Source organism: Leiobunum rupestre, chromosome 7 (assembly GCF_980474605.1).
Source record: "Leiobunum rupestre chromosome 7, qqLeiRupe1.1.hap1, whole genome shotgun sequence".
In the NCBI taxonomy this organism is placed as follows: Eukaryota; Metazoa; Arthropoda; class Arachnida; order Opiliones; family Sclerosomatidae; genus Leiobunum; species Leiobunum rupestre.
In genome coordinates, this window is record NC_143390.1 from 41,219,569 (window position 1) to 41,232,546 (window position 12,978).

Genomic DNA, 12,978 nt, shown 5'->3' on the forward strand with positions numbered 1-12,978 from the left:
TAAGTAAAGGATCTCCAAAGACTCCAACTAAGCATGAAATTCCCACCATTCACATTCCAGAAATTAAAACAAATATCAGCTTAAGCTCATCTCAAAGCACAATTTAAATTGACGATAATTCAATGTATAATTTTTTAAATGGAGACCCAGATTTGGAACTTTACAACAATTTTTACGTACATCGTGAAATTTCCCACTACAATATGTATTCCTAATAAATTTTCCTATTCATAATGAGTGAAGAATCAGAATAGTGTTACAACGGAAAGATTAAGTGATATTTCTAGTGATATAAATTTTTTTCAATTTGTGTTATGTATAGATTAATTTAGGCTAATTTTGTTTACATAATCAAATTTGTATTGTAAAACGACCTGAAAAAGAACGCATTATTTTGTTTCACAAAAGATCAATATTATATTTTTTTATTTTTCAAAACTGAGATGTTTCAAGTTGAATTGAAATAAAATTATGTAACCATTTTTTTTGAAATTCTGGAATTGCCATTAACCGCTTCTATGACTAGTCAAGATAAGGCTTTAAGTTTATCCATGCTGGCTTCAAACAACCCAATGAAAGGATTACTGTTTCGACCACACGAGCATTGCTGCCTCCCAAAGTATTGCTCAAGAGGATCTTAATATAAGTGCTGCATCAAAACTTATTTTGCACCTTTACTAAAAAGGAATTTAACGGCTGTAATTGTGAAAAAAAGAATCTTACTATCACTAAAATAATAAATGTTTATTATAGCTGTACCAATCATTCATAGACCCTCAATTGTTGCTGCGCTTAAAAACATTTTGTTCCTTTCGCTGTTGGCAAAATCTCCAGGCCAATTGGTAACATCTTTCTCCCAATCTTCTAAATATTTCATGAAGTCTTTTTCTAGCCACTAAAATTAAAGAATGACATTTATTTTCTTGAAGCATCCAAAAAATGGTTTTATTTACCTTCAAGTTCAAACGTTCATTGTTTTCATTTTCATAGAGAAACATCGGATAAAGTAGTCTTCTCAACCACATTGCCTGAACCCACCGTTGACATTTTTCGGTCTCCCTTTTTGCTGATGGAAACTATATGAAAAAGACTCCAAGGTCTCTGTCTATTAGTCGAGTTTTGTTTGGAACTACAAGACCCATATTTGCAGACAATTCGCTCATTTCGCTGAGGCTTTATTTAAGCCTTGGATAGTTTAATAAATATTTCACTCGCCTATAAGATACAACCATTTAATAATGTTATTAAAATTGGAAAAAGTTGATATATTTAAACGCAATGAATATTTACCTTTAGAAAATAAACCTTCCAAATCGTAAGCAAATCTGAATATATTTCAGAGAAAATTTAAATTCGTTCGCACGATAGAATGCAGATTGCAGAATGATGAAAATGATCAAACGTTCTCTATACCGCTGCCAGATGGCGCTGCAGTTATACGCGTAAAATCAAAAGAAAAGCAACCAATAAGAATCTAGGAGAAAACGGAGTTGACAGGTGACAGGAAGTTAACCTGGCCAGATAATCTCGACGCGACCGTGTGTTTGGGCGGCATCCCTTTTTGTACTGTTAAAGGTAGGAGCTGCCGCTCCCTATCTAAATTCTCTCTGCACAGGCAGAATTCGTAGGCAACATCCTAAAGAATTACGCTAATGAACTCTTCGTTAATAGGTAAAGTATTTTTTTTTCTTTATCTTTCTGCCTGTGTGAATGCCTAAGACTCGTTCAAAAACAAGTACAATGAATAGTGACGAGATCCTAGATAAATTAAAAAGTATCGAAGCTAACTCTAATGCGCACTTCAGCGTGCTAAATGATAAGCTAGATAAAAATAATAATTTAACAAAAGAAAATGGTAAAAAGATTACTCAAATTGAAAACTGGCAAGCGCAAATAAAAGTTACAATCGACGGGATAGAAAATATTATCCAAGAAATCCCTGGAATAAAATTTCGATTGGACAATTTTGACCAAGAAATTACTGGCCTTCGTTAAGATTTTATAACCAAAATTGACCACAACCGTATGCTCATTGATAATCTAGATATTACAATGAGAAGAAATAACCTAGTGATAAAGGGAATAATAGACTGCGATTATGAAGATAGGAAGACCTTATAGTCACAAAAGTAGACTTGTTTACTATCTCTTTGGGAGTAAACGTCTCTGTGACTCCTAGTCAGGTGTATCGGAGAGGTCCCTTTACAGCTAATAAAAATCGAGTAATTATTTATAAAGCGGAAAATTATGATATTAAGATAGATATACTAAGAAATAATGTTAAACTTATAGGTAAAAATATATTTATCGAACAAGATTATACCCAAATACAATCTATGGCACGCTTTCACCTTAGGACTTTCGCCAAAACCAAAGCTCCATTAAAGTATAAGTGGATATCTACTAATTCTATTCAAATTGACAATTTTACTTATAAATACGACTATCAACAGGCCAAAATCGTAACCTGCTAAATCCACGTTCCATCATATTCTTCTTTTTTTTTCTCTATAAATGTGTAACTTAATTTTGCATAATATTAGGAGCATAAATGCCAATTTTTCTAATTTACTATCGCACTGTTTAGCTAATTTAGATAACGAAATTGACATCTTTGCCCTAACTGAAACATGGTAAAATAACTGTCACTCCGATCCTGTAAATGGCTATAAATTCTACGGTCAAGGACGTAAAAATAGAACCGGTGGGGGTGTCGGGTTCTATGTTAAAGATAATATAAACATAGAAATCATAGATAAAGCTCAGTATAATGATGATAATATCCAAATCTACGCCATCAAAACTCAAAATATATATTTTTGGATCATTTACAGACCCCCCGACGCCCCAGTAAAAGACTTTATTGATATTCTAGAAAATTCTATTAGTAACCTAGGGCCTATCAATAGCAAAAAAGTCGTACTAGGAGACCTAAATATTGATAATCTTAAAAATAGTTTAGATCTAAATAAACTTTCCGACCTAATGAGTTCGTACAACCTGTCCCAAAATATCGTTCAGCCCACCAGAATCTCGGGTACTTTAATTGATGTGTGCTACTCTAATTTTTTAAATAACCCTGATACCCAAGTTATTGATAACTGGGATATAACCGACCATTTTGTGATTAAATTAACAATTCCAACTATAGACCCGATTAAAAAAGAAAAAATTATAATTAGAAATCTATCAGATAATAATATTAAAAAATTTGATGAATGTCTAAAAAATATAAAATGGGACTTTGTTTATTCTCAACCTGATATTGATAAAGCATTTGATCTATTCTTTGGGAAATTTATACAACTATACAATTACTGCTTTCCCTTACTAAATATCTTCCCAAAAAACTCCCATTGTTGGTTCAATGAAAATATTAAAAAATCAATCAAATTAAAAAGTCAACTTTTTAAAATATATAAGAAATATCCTACGTTGGAAAATGAGAATCGTTACAAATCATATAGGAATAGGCTAAATAATGTAATTACAAATGCTAGGAAAAATTACTATAAAAAACAATTGTTAGAAGCGCGGGATACAAAGTCACTATGGAAAAATGTTAACGAGATATTAGGCAGAAATAGAAAATCCGAGATAACATGTACTACGTCTGCTGATTGTTTTAATACCTTCTTTAGCGCGACAAGACCCTTGAACAAAACAGTAAACTACTCGTATTCGTGTAGATATGTAAATAGGAATACTTCGTCTATGGCATTATGTGAACTCAACGAAATAGAGCTAAAATCCATTATTAAAAATTTAAAAACTGACTCGGCTGCAGGGTTTGACGAAGTCTCCCTTAAAGTTGTAAAACAAATTGCGCATAATATTATACCCCCTCTTTTGTACTTAATTAATCTATCTATTGTGACTGGCCGTTATCCTGTTATGTTAAAAAACGCGATTATAATACCAATTTATAAAAAGGGAGACACTAATGAACCCGCAAACTTCAGGCCGATATCGCTCCTATCTATTTTTGCAAAAAACTTTGATAAAAGTTTTTTTATTAGACTAAATAGCTATGCTAAAAAATTAATTTAATTTAATTTCCCTAAAACAATATGGCTTCCGCGAGAACCGTGGTGTTTATTTTAGTCTTGCAAAAGTGTATAAAGACATCGTTCACGCTATTGACGCTAAAAAATATGTTATGGCAGTATTCTTTGATTTAAAGAAAGCGTTTGATTATGTTAATCATGATCTCCTACTACATAAACTAAAATTAATGGGCATTAGGGGCAACGCATTAAGTTGGCTAAATAGTTATATATCTAATCGTACAAATCAAACCCGATATAATAATGAGCTTTCTGGTAAAAAATATGTTACTTGTGGCCTACCACAAGGTTCTATACTTTCGCCTTTGCTATTCAATTTATTTTTAAATGACCTTGCCAACCTCGATAAAGATAATCAATTAACTTTGTATGCCGATGACACACTCTTTCTAGATTCACATGACAGTCTCGATACTCTTTATACACTGACAAATAACAAAATGATTGCGATAAATAACTGGTTTAAAGCCAATTTCCTAGAAGTAAATAAAGACAAAACTGTCTATATGGTCATTAAGACTATAAATAAACCACCCGGAATTAATAGCCAAGACATTATATTGGATGGTGTAATCTTAAAAAAAACTTCTGAAGTGAAATATCTCGGTGTATGGATTGACGAACATCTAACGTGGACACCACATATTAATTCAGTTGTGAAAAAAATTACGTTTAGTACATACCTCCTAATGAGGAATCGCGTCAACTATATTTTGCACTTGTATACTCCCATCTTAACTTCTGTCTTTTTATATGGGGTAATACATCAAATCATAATATAAATAGATTGGCTATAATCCAGAAAAGAGCAATAAGAATTCTAGTGAACGCTCCATACCTGGCTCACACTGAACCACTTTTTAATAATCTAGATCTCTTAACTGTCAAAGATTTATATGTCTATAATATGTTAATTTTTATTTACAAATCTATTAAGAATCCCATCTCAAATCTGTTTAATATAAACAAGGACAGAAATTATACTCTTAGAGTACAACCTCTCTTAAAAATTACCCATCCACGTACGCAAATCAAGCTAAAGTCTATCTTTTACGATGGCATTAACTATTTTAACTCTATAGAAAATTCTGATTTGTCAAACCTCTCCCAATTTAAAAACTTTTTAAGGAAAAAAAATAACATTACGTATATATTGTTTAAGATATAATTGTTATAACAACTAATCCAATTCTCTAGCTATACTATTTTTTGTATAATCCCTTAGTGTCAAGGCTTAAAAGTCATCCAATGACTTCGCCTATATTTTCTGGAAACATACAATTGATTGAATAACTAATAAAATTATTATTATTATTATTATTATTATTATTATTATTATTATTATTATTATTATTAATTGCCAAATTATTTATTGAGATGAAATATATTTCATTATTTTACATTCAAGTTTCCTTAAAGAAACTCTGAAAAACATTTTTTCAGAAGGACACCAGAATTATTACGTACACAGAAGTGATGGTTATTTTAAAAACATACTTAAGTGTTATGAAGTCAAGAGTCCAGTAGTTCAACAATCAAATTGTTGGACGGTGAAGACGAAGTTTAAGTGCGACACATAATTGTTGAAAGAAGAGTGAGAACGAGTGGATCATGCGGATCTCTTTTGATTTACATCTTTTGATTAGCTTTTTCAATCCGCTCACAGTTTTAGACCAAGCCGCCAAGCCGCACATCTCTGTTTATTCAGAGTACTATTTTTGTGAGTCGCTAACCCAAGTAGGGCATGCGGGATCTCTCGGTGTCTTTTAGACGGAATCTTGGTTTTTAACCAAAGAGTTAGAGGAGGTTTTCTTAATCCGGGTCGCTGGTGATGTCCAGAGGACCCAATCACTTCTTGGCGTCCCTTTTATTTAAGCCAATCGGCTACGTTGGGTTGGACCTAGGGTTTATGGCCCAGGGGTACCAGTTATTGGTGACCCCCTTTCGGTCAAAGGTTAACTTCACAATATTTTAATAACACAGGCATAAATTAAATTTAAGATAGTGAAACTCCGAAGAGTAAAATACAATTAAAATAAGAAATATCAGAAAATATTATTTCTTAGAAGTTATACAAAATAAGCCAATATTGACATTTTTGGCAATTCTCAATTCTTATCTTTAAAACGAAAGTATGGTAAAGAAAAGGGGTTGTAAATTAACGCTATTTTGGGATGTATGCTAAAGAAAAGGGGTTGTAAATTAACGCTATTTTGGGATGTATTCTAACGAAAAGGGGTTGTAAATTAACGCTATTTTGGGATGTATTCTAACGAAAAGGGGTTGTAAATTTAAACTATTTTGGGATTTGAGAGTAGGTCCTAACAAAGACCAAAAGTGAAGCTTAACGAGCACATACGGAACAAAGTCAAAAGTGACAATACGGGGAATAGTGGGCTATGGCCATTAGACCCTCTAAACAAATTTAAGAACGACCCTGCGAATATAGCTGGGGGAAATACTCGCAGAGCGTTTGAAGTAAAACCGTCAACCGACTAAAAGGGAAAGGACGGCCAGCGTCCATACCTGACGATTGATCGGTTTTAAACGAGCATGGGAAGAAAATAAATGTAAAAGTTACTGTATTCTATTTTGGAGAAAATTCTGTAGGCATTAAAGTTAGGAGTAGAAATATATACACTATAAATAAATAGGGATTATATGTAAAGGAGAATCAAATCGGAATATTTATTAATTGGAATATTTATTGTTACATGGTGAATCATTGTTCATATAAAAGATAGTATCCCATAATCCCATTCCTCGGGTCGATTTGGTATTTAAATTTAAACTTAGACTTAGTCATTCCCTCGCTAACACCAATAGTGAAGTTAAGCGAGTTATCCGGGACTGGATCAAATAGTGACGTTATTTACTATTAGCCTACTAATATATATTTTCCATTAAGGCCTACTGCATATTAGAATTAAATACGTCACAACGAAGGCTCACTCTAATAATGTTTGAAGTAATTCTAAGACGACTTCAAACCTTAATGACGGTAAATTAGTAGAACATTTACATTTTGTCTGTAAACTAGACATTCAATCCTTCTTATCAAGAAAACACTAATTAATTCGCCGTTAAAACGTAAATGTTATATCTAAATGATCTAACATAACGCATAACCTGGCCCGCCATTATTATCTGATCAATAGTTACGCGCAGTGTAGATAGGTGGCGTCGCTGCAGTTTTCGCTATCGAATAAGACAACATCGCGGGGAGAGTGCAACTCACCTACGCTTCAACATGTCACACCTCCTTTGTCCCCCGGTATGTTTTTTATTTAACGGTACGGGGGTATACAAATCTTTAGTGCATGTCCCCCGGTGTGTCTCTTCTAAACCTTAAGGGCGGTGGTGCACTGGGAGATGTAAGCTCTGATCAAATGGTCCTATCTCCACCTCCGGTTTGAGGTGGAAACTGAGTATCGGCTCGGGTTAACGGAGAGCGTCCGTGTTAACTGACCACCTCGGAGGATAGGGTAGCCTGAAGTGGGGTGGAGGGTCTCCGTATAAGGCGCAGTGGTCCTGTTTCCCGGTCTTTGTGGGAACACCGGGATCTCCGGTTCCAGCTGTGCCCGTCGTTCCCCTTTAGGAGCTCTCTCCAAAGGGTTTGACTCTTTACCTACGTAAGTAGGGTGTCGGCTGGAGTTGCTAAAACACCCACTCTCACTCCTACTATTGTGTGCGGAGTGGGGATTGGACGTCCCATTGCTGAACCTTCTGCTGGGTTGACTATCTCGCGTCGAAGGTGCGACCATCCCATGCTGGATTTGTCACCTGTCCGGGCTTATGAACGCTGGCGTAGGGCACTATCATGATAGACCTCCGGTGGTATGGTCTTGGTTACTGGGCACACCGCGCTATAAATTCTGACACACTGTCAGCCGGTGTGTATTCTTTTACGGTACGGGGATATATAAATCTTTGGTACGCGCGTAGACAAGGGTTTATAGATTTTGAATCTGCTACCACAAACCTAAGTATACCAAAATATTATTTCCAGTATTTTTTAATTTCCCTTTAACCCAATATTGTTTAATTGACATATAATTTAAAATCAATATAATTCGTCCAAGTGGTTTGGTTTAAATATATATTTTTCGTGGTTAAAAGGTAACCCTTGTTGCATACCGTAGAGGTGAAAACGTTCCATTATTTCAACAAGCACTAATTAAACAGTAGCTGGCAGGTCCTGGCTCTCGGAAATATTACTTCTTGGCAATTTCCTCGAAATTGTTTTATTAAAGCGTCTATTGGAATCAGAGATGGGCAAAAACCAATTTTCAGAGCTCACACTCCTCTCTTTAAAGTCAGATGTTGGAGCTCGCACTCGCGCTCTTCTCTTTTTTTCTCAGAAGCATGAGCTCACGCTCGCACTCTTCTCTTTTTTGGCGGAAGCTTGAGCTCGCACTCGCACTCTTCTCTTTATATGGCGGAAGCTTGAGCTCGCGCTCGCGCTCTTCTCTTTTTTGGCGGAAGCTTGAGCTCGCGCTCGCTCTCTTCTCTATTTATATCCGAAAGTGGAGCTCGCGCTAGCGCTCTTCTCTTTTTATATGCGAGAGTGAGCTCGCGCTCGCGCTCTTCTCTTTTTTTCATCCGAGAGTGGCGCTCGCGCTCTTCTCTTTTTATATGCGAGAGTGAGCTCGCGCTCGCGCTCTTCTCTTTTTTTCATCCGAGAGTGACGCTCGCGCTCAAAAATTGCTCTCCCACTCTTTTGAGCTGAGAGTGCGCCCATCTCTGTACGTGACCCACACGAATTAAAAATTTCGTAACCAAACCCGTACTTTTATCGTTCTTTGTCAGAGCACGGCCAACTTTGGCACTCGCGCTATTGCGGCCAACCCATTCGCCGAAATTCCATGAACAAGGATTTTCCCGTTATAAACTCTCGGCGTTCAGCGCCACGCTCGTTTTTATATTAGCTTCAATGCAAAAACTATTCTAAAAATAATTTTCCGCTAGGGGCGCTCGACGCCGAGAGATAGTTTTGTCCGTAGGTTAACATAAAAAATTCAACGAATGGGCTGGCCGTTATTGCGCGAGTTGGCCGTGGTCTGAGAAAGAAAAACCGTCATCATCTCCGACGGTTCGATGGTCCGACCTGGCAACCTCTGACTCAAGAGGTAAAAGATCGCGCTCTTTTTTTTTATCAAAGGCAGGCTGGAGCTCGCCCTCTTTTTTTTAAGAGAACGGAGCTCGTACTCTTCTCTTTTTTAACCGAGTGCTTAACTCGCACTCTAGCTCTTCTCTTTTTACACCCGAGAGTGGAGCTCGCACTCACGCTCTTCTCTTTTTTCATCCGAGAGTGGCGCTCGCGCTCAAAAATAGCTCTCCCACTCTTTTGAGCTGAGAGTTCGCCCATTCCAATTTGGAATAGCCCTCCTTAGAGAACAATTTGGGCAATTATTTAGTGCCGCTGTGGAGAAATGACCGTTTCATTAAATGCGGGATCTTCGTGAAAATTCGTGAAATGCGTGACCACGCGCGTTGTGCCTTTGGGGAGAAATCGACCTAGGAATACCTTTGGCATTTGGGGGACGAAAAACCCCCCTTTGACTAATAGCAGCGGCGCTGCTACGGCACGGTTAGACGGAAGGCATTAAGGCTATTTTTAACAATAGGTACTTTTTTTTGGGTTTTGATTATTTTTTTGGCGTATTATTTGTCATAGATTACAATAGCGCCAAATGTTTTAACCGCAATTTATTATTTAGAAAGATATGATAAATTTAAAATTGCTACTTGCCAGCAATTTTTACCTATGGAAATACGACATATTTAGAGATTTTTGTACGTGATGGATGAGGTAGGACTTATGACGAATTAGATTTAACGACAAGATATTACTAAATTTTTGAAACGTGTACAAACCGAAAATGTGTGTTTTTTTTTACAGCGAATTCAATTCGCTAGATACTAGGTACGATTTCACTGGATACGATGTCCGTCGGTAGGGTTAATATATGCACCCAGGAGGAGAGAAAACTCCTTCGTGTGGGATCGATTCATTTCGCAGTCGCTCTCCCTTGTTTAATTCGCACCGCAAGAGACTATACTAGGTACTGTCTTCTAGGTAGCGTTATAGATAGCACAGCTTGATTAGCAAGAATGGGGCTGGGGTGGTGCCGCGCGCCCCCAGCGCTCGAGCGAAGTCAGTGCGCGGCGCCGTGAGGCGCCAATACTTCTTTTACGAGTCCAATTAAACTATTAGTTTGGAACTTGCTTATCGGTTGTAGTTTTATTTTCGGTTACTTTACCTAGTCAAAATTTCACTGGGTTTGTGTTGTTGTGCGTTCTTCTGGCTCTATTTTACTCAATTTTTCTTATGTTAAATTTAGTAATATCTTGCCGTTTAAAATATTTCGTTATCAGTTCTACCTCATCCAACAAGTACCTAAATCTCGAAATATGTCGTATTTTCCGTTGTAAAAATTGCTGGCCAGTAACAATTTTACATTGATCATATCTTTCTAAATAATAAATTGCGGTTAATACTTTTGGCATTACTGTAATCGTTTTCACGAAGTCCCTTTGGTAGCTAGCGCAGCGGGGTATTCACCACCAACAACTTCAACGTCAATTGTGAAAATAAGAGTCTCATTTCCTCAATAACTAGAGAGTGAGTTTAAAAAGTCGGCGAAATAAAAACAAACTGTTTAGGGAATACTAAACTTTATTTAAAAAACAAACACGGTAGAAAGGCAAATAAATAATAATTTGAGAAACATTTAAAAAAGCGCGTAAAGCGATTAAAAGGATTGTTTTACAAAAAGTCAGAGGTCAGGGAAATTTAAAATAATATAATATTTTGAACTGTTTTTGTTTAGAAAAAACAATTTTGATAATCCTTCCTAAAGTTTTTATCAAAGATAATAATGTTGATCAAAATGCACTCTATATAATAAAACACTGGGATCAAAACAAATATTAATATTAAGCTACTAAATACTAAGTAAGGGTTATGGTAACTATAGCGTCAACTTTAATAACAGTTAATTCTATCGTTAAGAACAGCAATTTTGATATTTGTTACTGAAGTTGTTATCTAAGACAATAATGTTTATCAAAATGCACGTAATATAATAATACACAATAATTAAATTAAATATTAATACTTAACTACTTAAAACTAAGTTATGGTAGCTATGGCTTCAACGAAATATACATGTAAAACATTAAGTACAGTTAATTATTTGCTATTTAAGAAAGTATGTTTATTGAATGCACTAGAAATTAACACATTTGAATGAAAACCTATATTAATATGAAACACCAAGTAAGGCTTGAGAAAAAAACATAATAAGAATATATATTTACGTTTAATATTCATTACAGTTAGTTAGATTATCTTTAAGAAAAACAATTTCAATATTTAATATAATAATACATTTGGATAAAAACAAATATTTATACTTACTTAATACTAACAAGGAGACATCCCGAAGTGTAACCCACCGATTTTGTTCCAACTCGGGGGATTGGTAGACCTTCATGTATCATGAAAAATCCTATATTTTCTATTTTTGGCATTTTCGAAATTTTGAAACATTTTTCGTTGCCATGGCAAAACGGTTGCCCATTGAATAAATTCCCTTTAGGATTTTTCAAGTTACATGAATGTCTACCAATCCCCCGAGTTTGAACAAAATCGGTGGGTTACACTTCGGGATGTCTCTTTGTAAGTTAGGGTTATGCCATGATAACTATGCCGTCAAGGAAATATACATGTAAAACAATAATAACAGTTAGTTTGATGATCTTTAAGAAAAACAATTTTGATATTTGTTCCATTGGGTCCAAAAGAGATTAAATTTCGTAATTCAGGGTCTTTCTACATTTTTTTTAACTTTTCATTTCGAAGTCTGATTTGTTTCTGAATTAGCTCAGCCACCTTCGTTTGGGATCTGTTGGCTTTACTACTTCGCGCGAACCGTTTCTGCTGATCTTTAGGAAAGTCCATTAATGTCATTTACGAAAAAATAAATCTAGTTAAACTAATGTTTCGAGGCCTTTAAAGCTGTAACGGTGGTTATTACGTCCTCTAAGGTTGGTCGTCCAATAATTTGATCCTATCGCTTTCCTCTGGACTTTGGTCTCCCTTCTGAAAAATTCTTGCGAAGCTGGTTAATATAGATTTACACTTACCTTTACTTGATTTCTTTGGTTTTTCATGTCGAGTGTCCTCATCCTTTGACTGGTGTTTTTGTGTCCTATATAATAAATGAAAAGGTCAAAACTATTGATAAGATCTCGCGTGGCATTTGAGATAGTCGCTTATTACGTCCGTTGGGGCTGATCGTCCTCGGGTGCACGTGACGAGATGGTTCCAAAGTCCCTTCTGGCCCATGTGGCCAGGATCAACGGAATGTTGTGGCGCTGGTTAATTTCGCTTTTCTCTTGAACTTTGTCTTCTTTCTGAATCAATCTTGTAAGTCTGGTTAAACTAAATTGACACTTACCTTTTCTTGATTTCCTTTGGTGTCCATCTTGAGGGTTTTCATATTTTGATTGGTGTTTTGTTGTCCTGTATAACGCATTGAACTTTTAATCATTAATTATAGTTTTGGTGGATTTTATGATTATAGCGGTTGTTCCAATATAATAAATAATTTTAGCTGCAACTACATAACGTGCAGCGAAAACTAGTTGGACTCTAAACTTAGCTTTATTGTGTAAAGACTACACCCAAGCCTACAAGTTCCTCTCACAGGTTTTTGGCCTGTCTAGTAGCTGCCCCAAACTGATTTCTCATTTATAGAAATGCGGAAAAGTTAATTTTTAGTAACTCTTCTTCAACTGTATTTAGCACCCTAGCTGAAATTATTGACTTGTATATAGCCACATACGAACAATGATATAGTTTTGACGTCACAAAAAGACAAAAAGTAGTTCTGTTCAATTCGGG

General features: G+C 35.6%; 1 long non-coding RNA gene across 1 annotated transcript; it reads right to left on the reverse strand.

The window, feature by feature from the left end:
* Nucleotides 1-507: 507 nt before the first annotated feature.
* Nucleotides 508-1,114, reverse strand: LOC149936324 (uncharacterized). The gene is made up of 3 exons (XR_016472396.1): nt 954-1,114; nt 760-895; nt 508-696 (listed from the first exon to the last, which is right to left on the reverse strand). It is a non-coding gene; the product is annotated as an uncharacterized LOC149936324 (long non-coding RNA).
* Between the last annotated feature and the right edge of the window lie 11,864 nt (nt 1,115-12,978).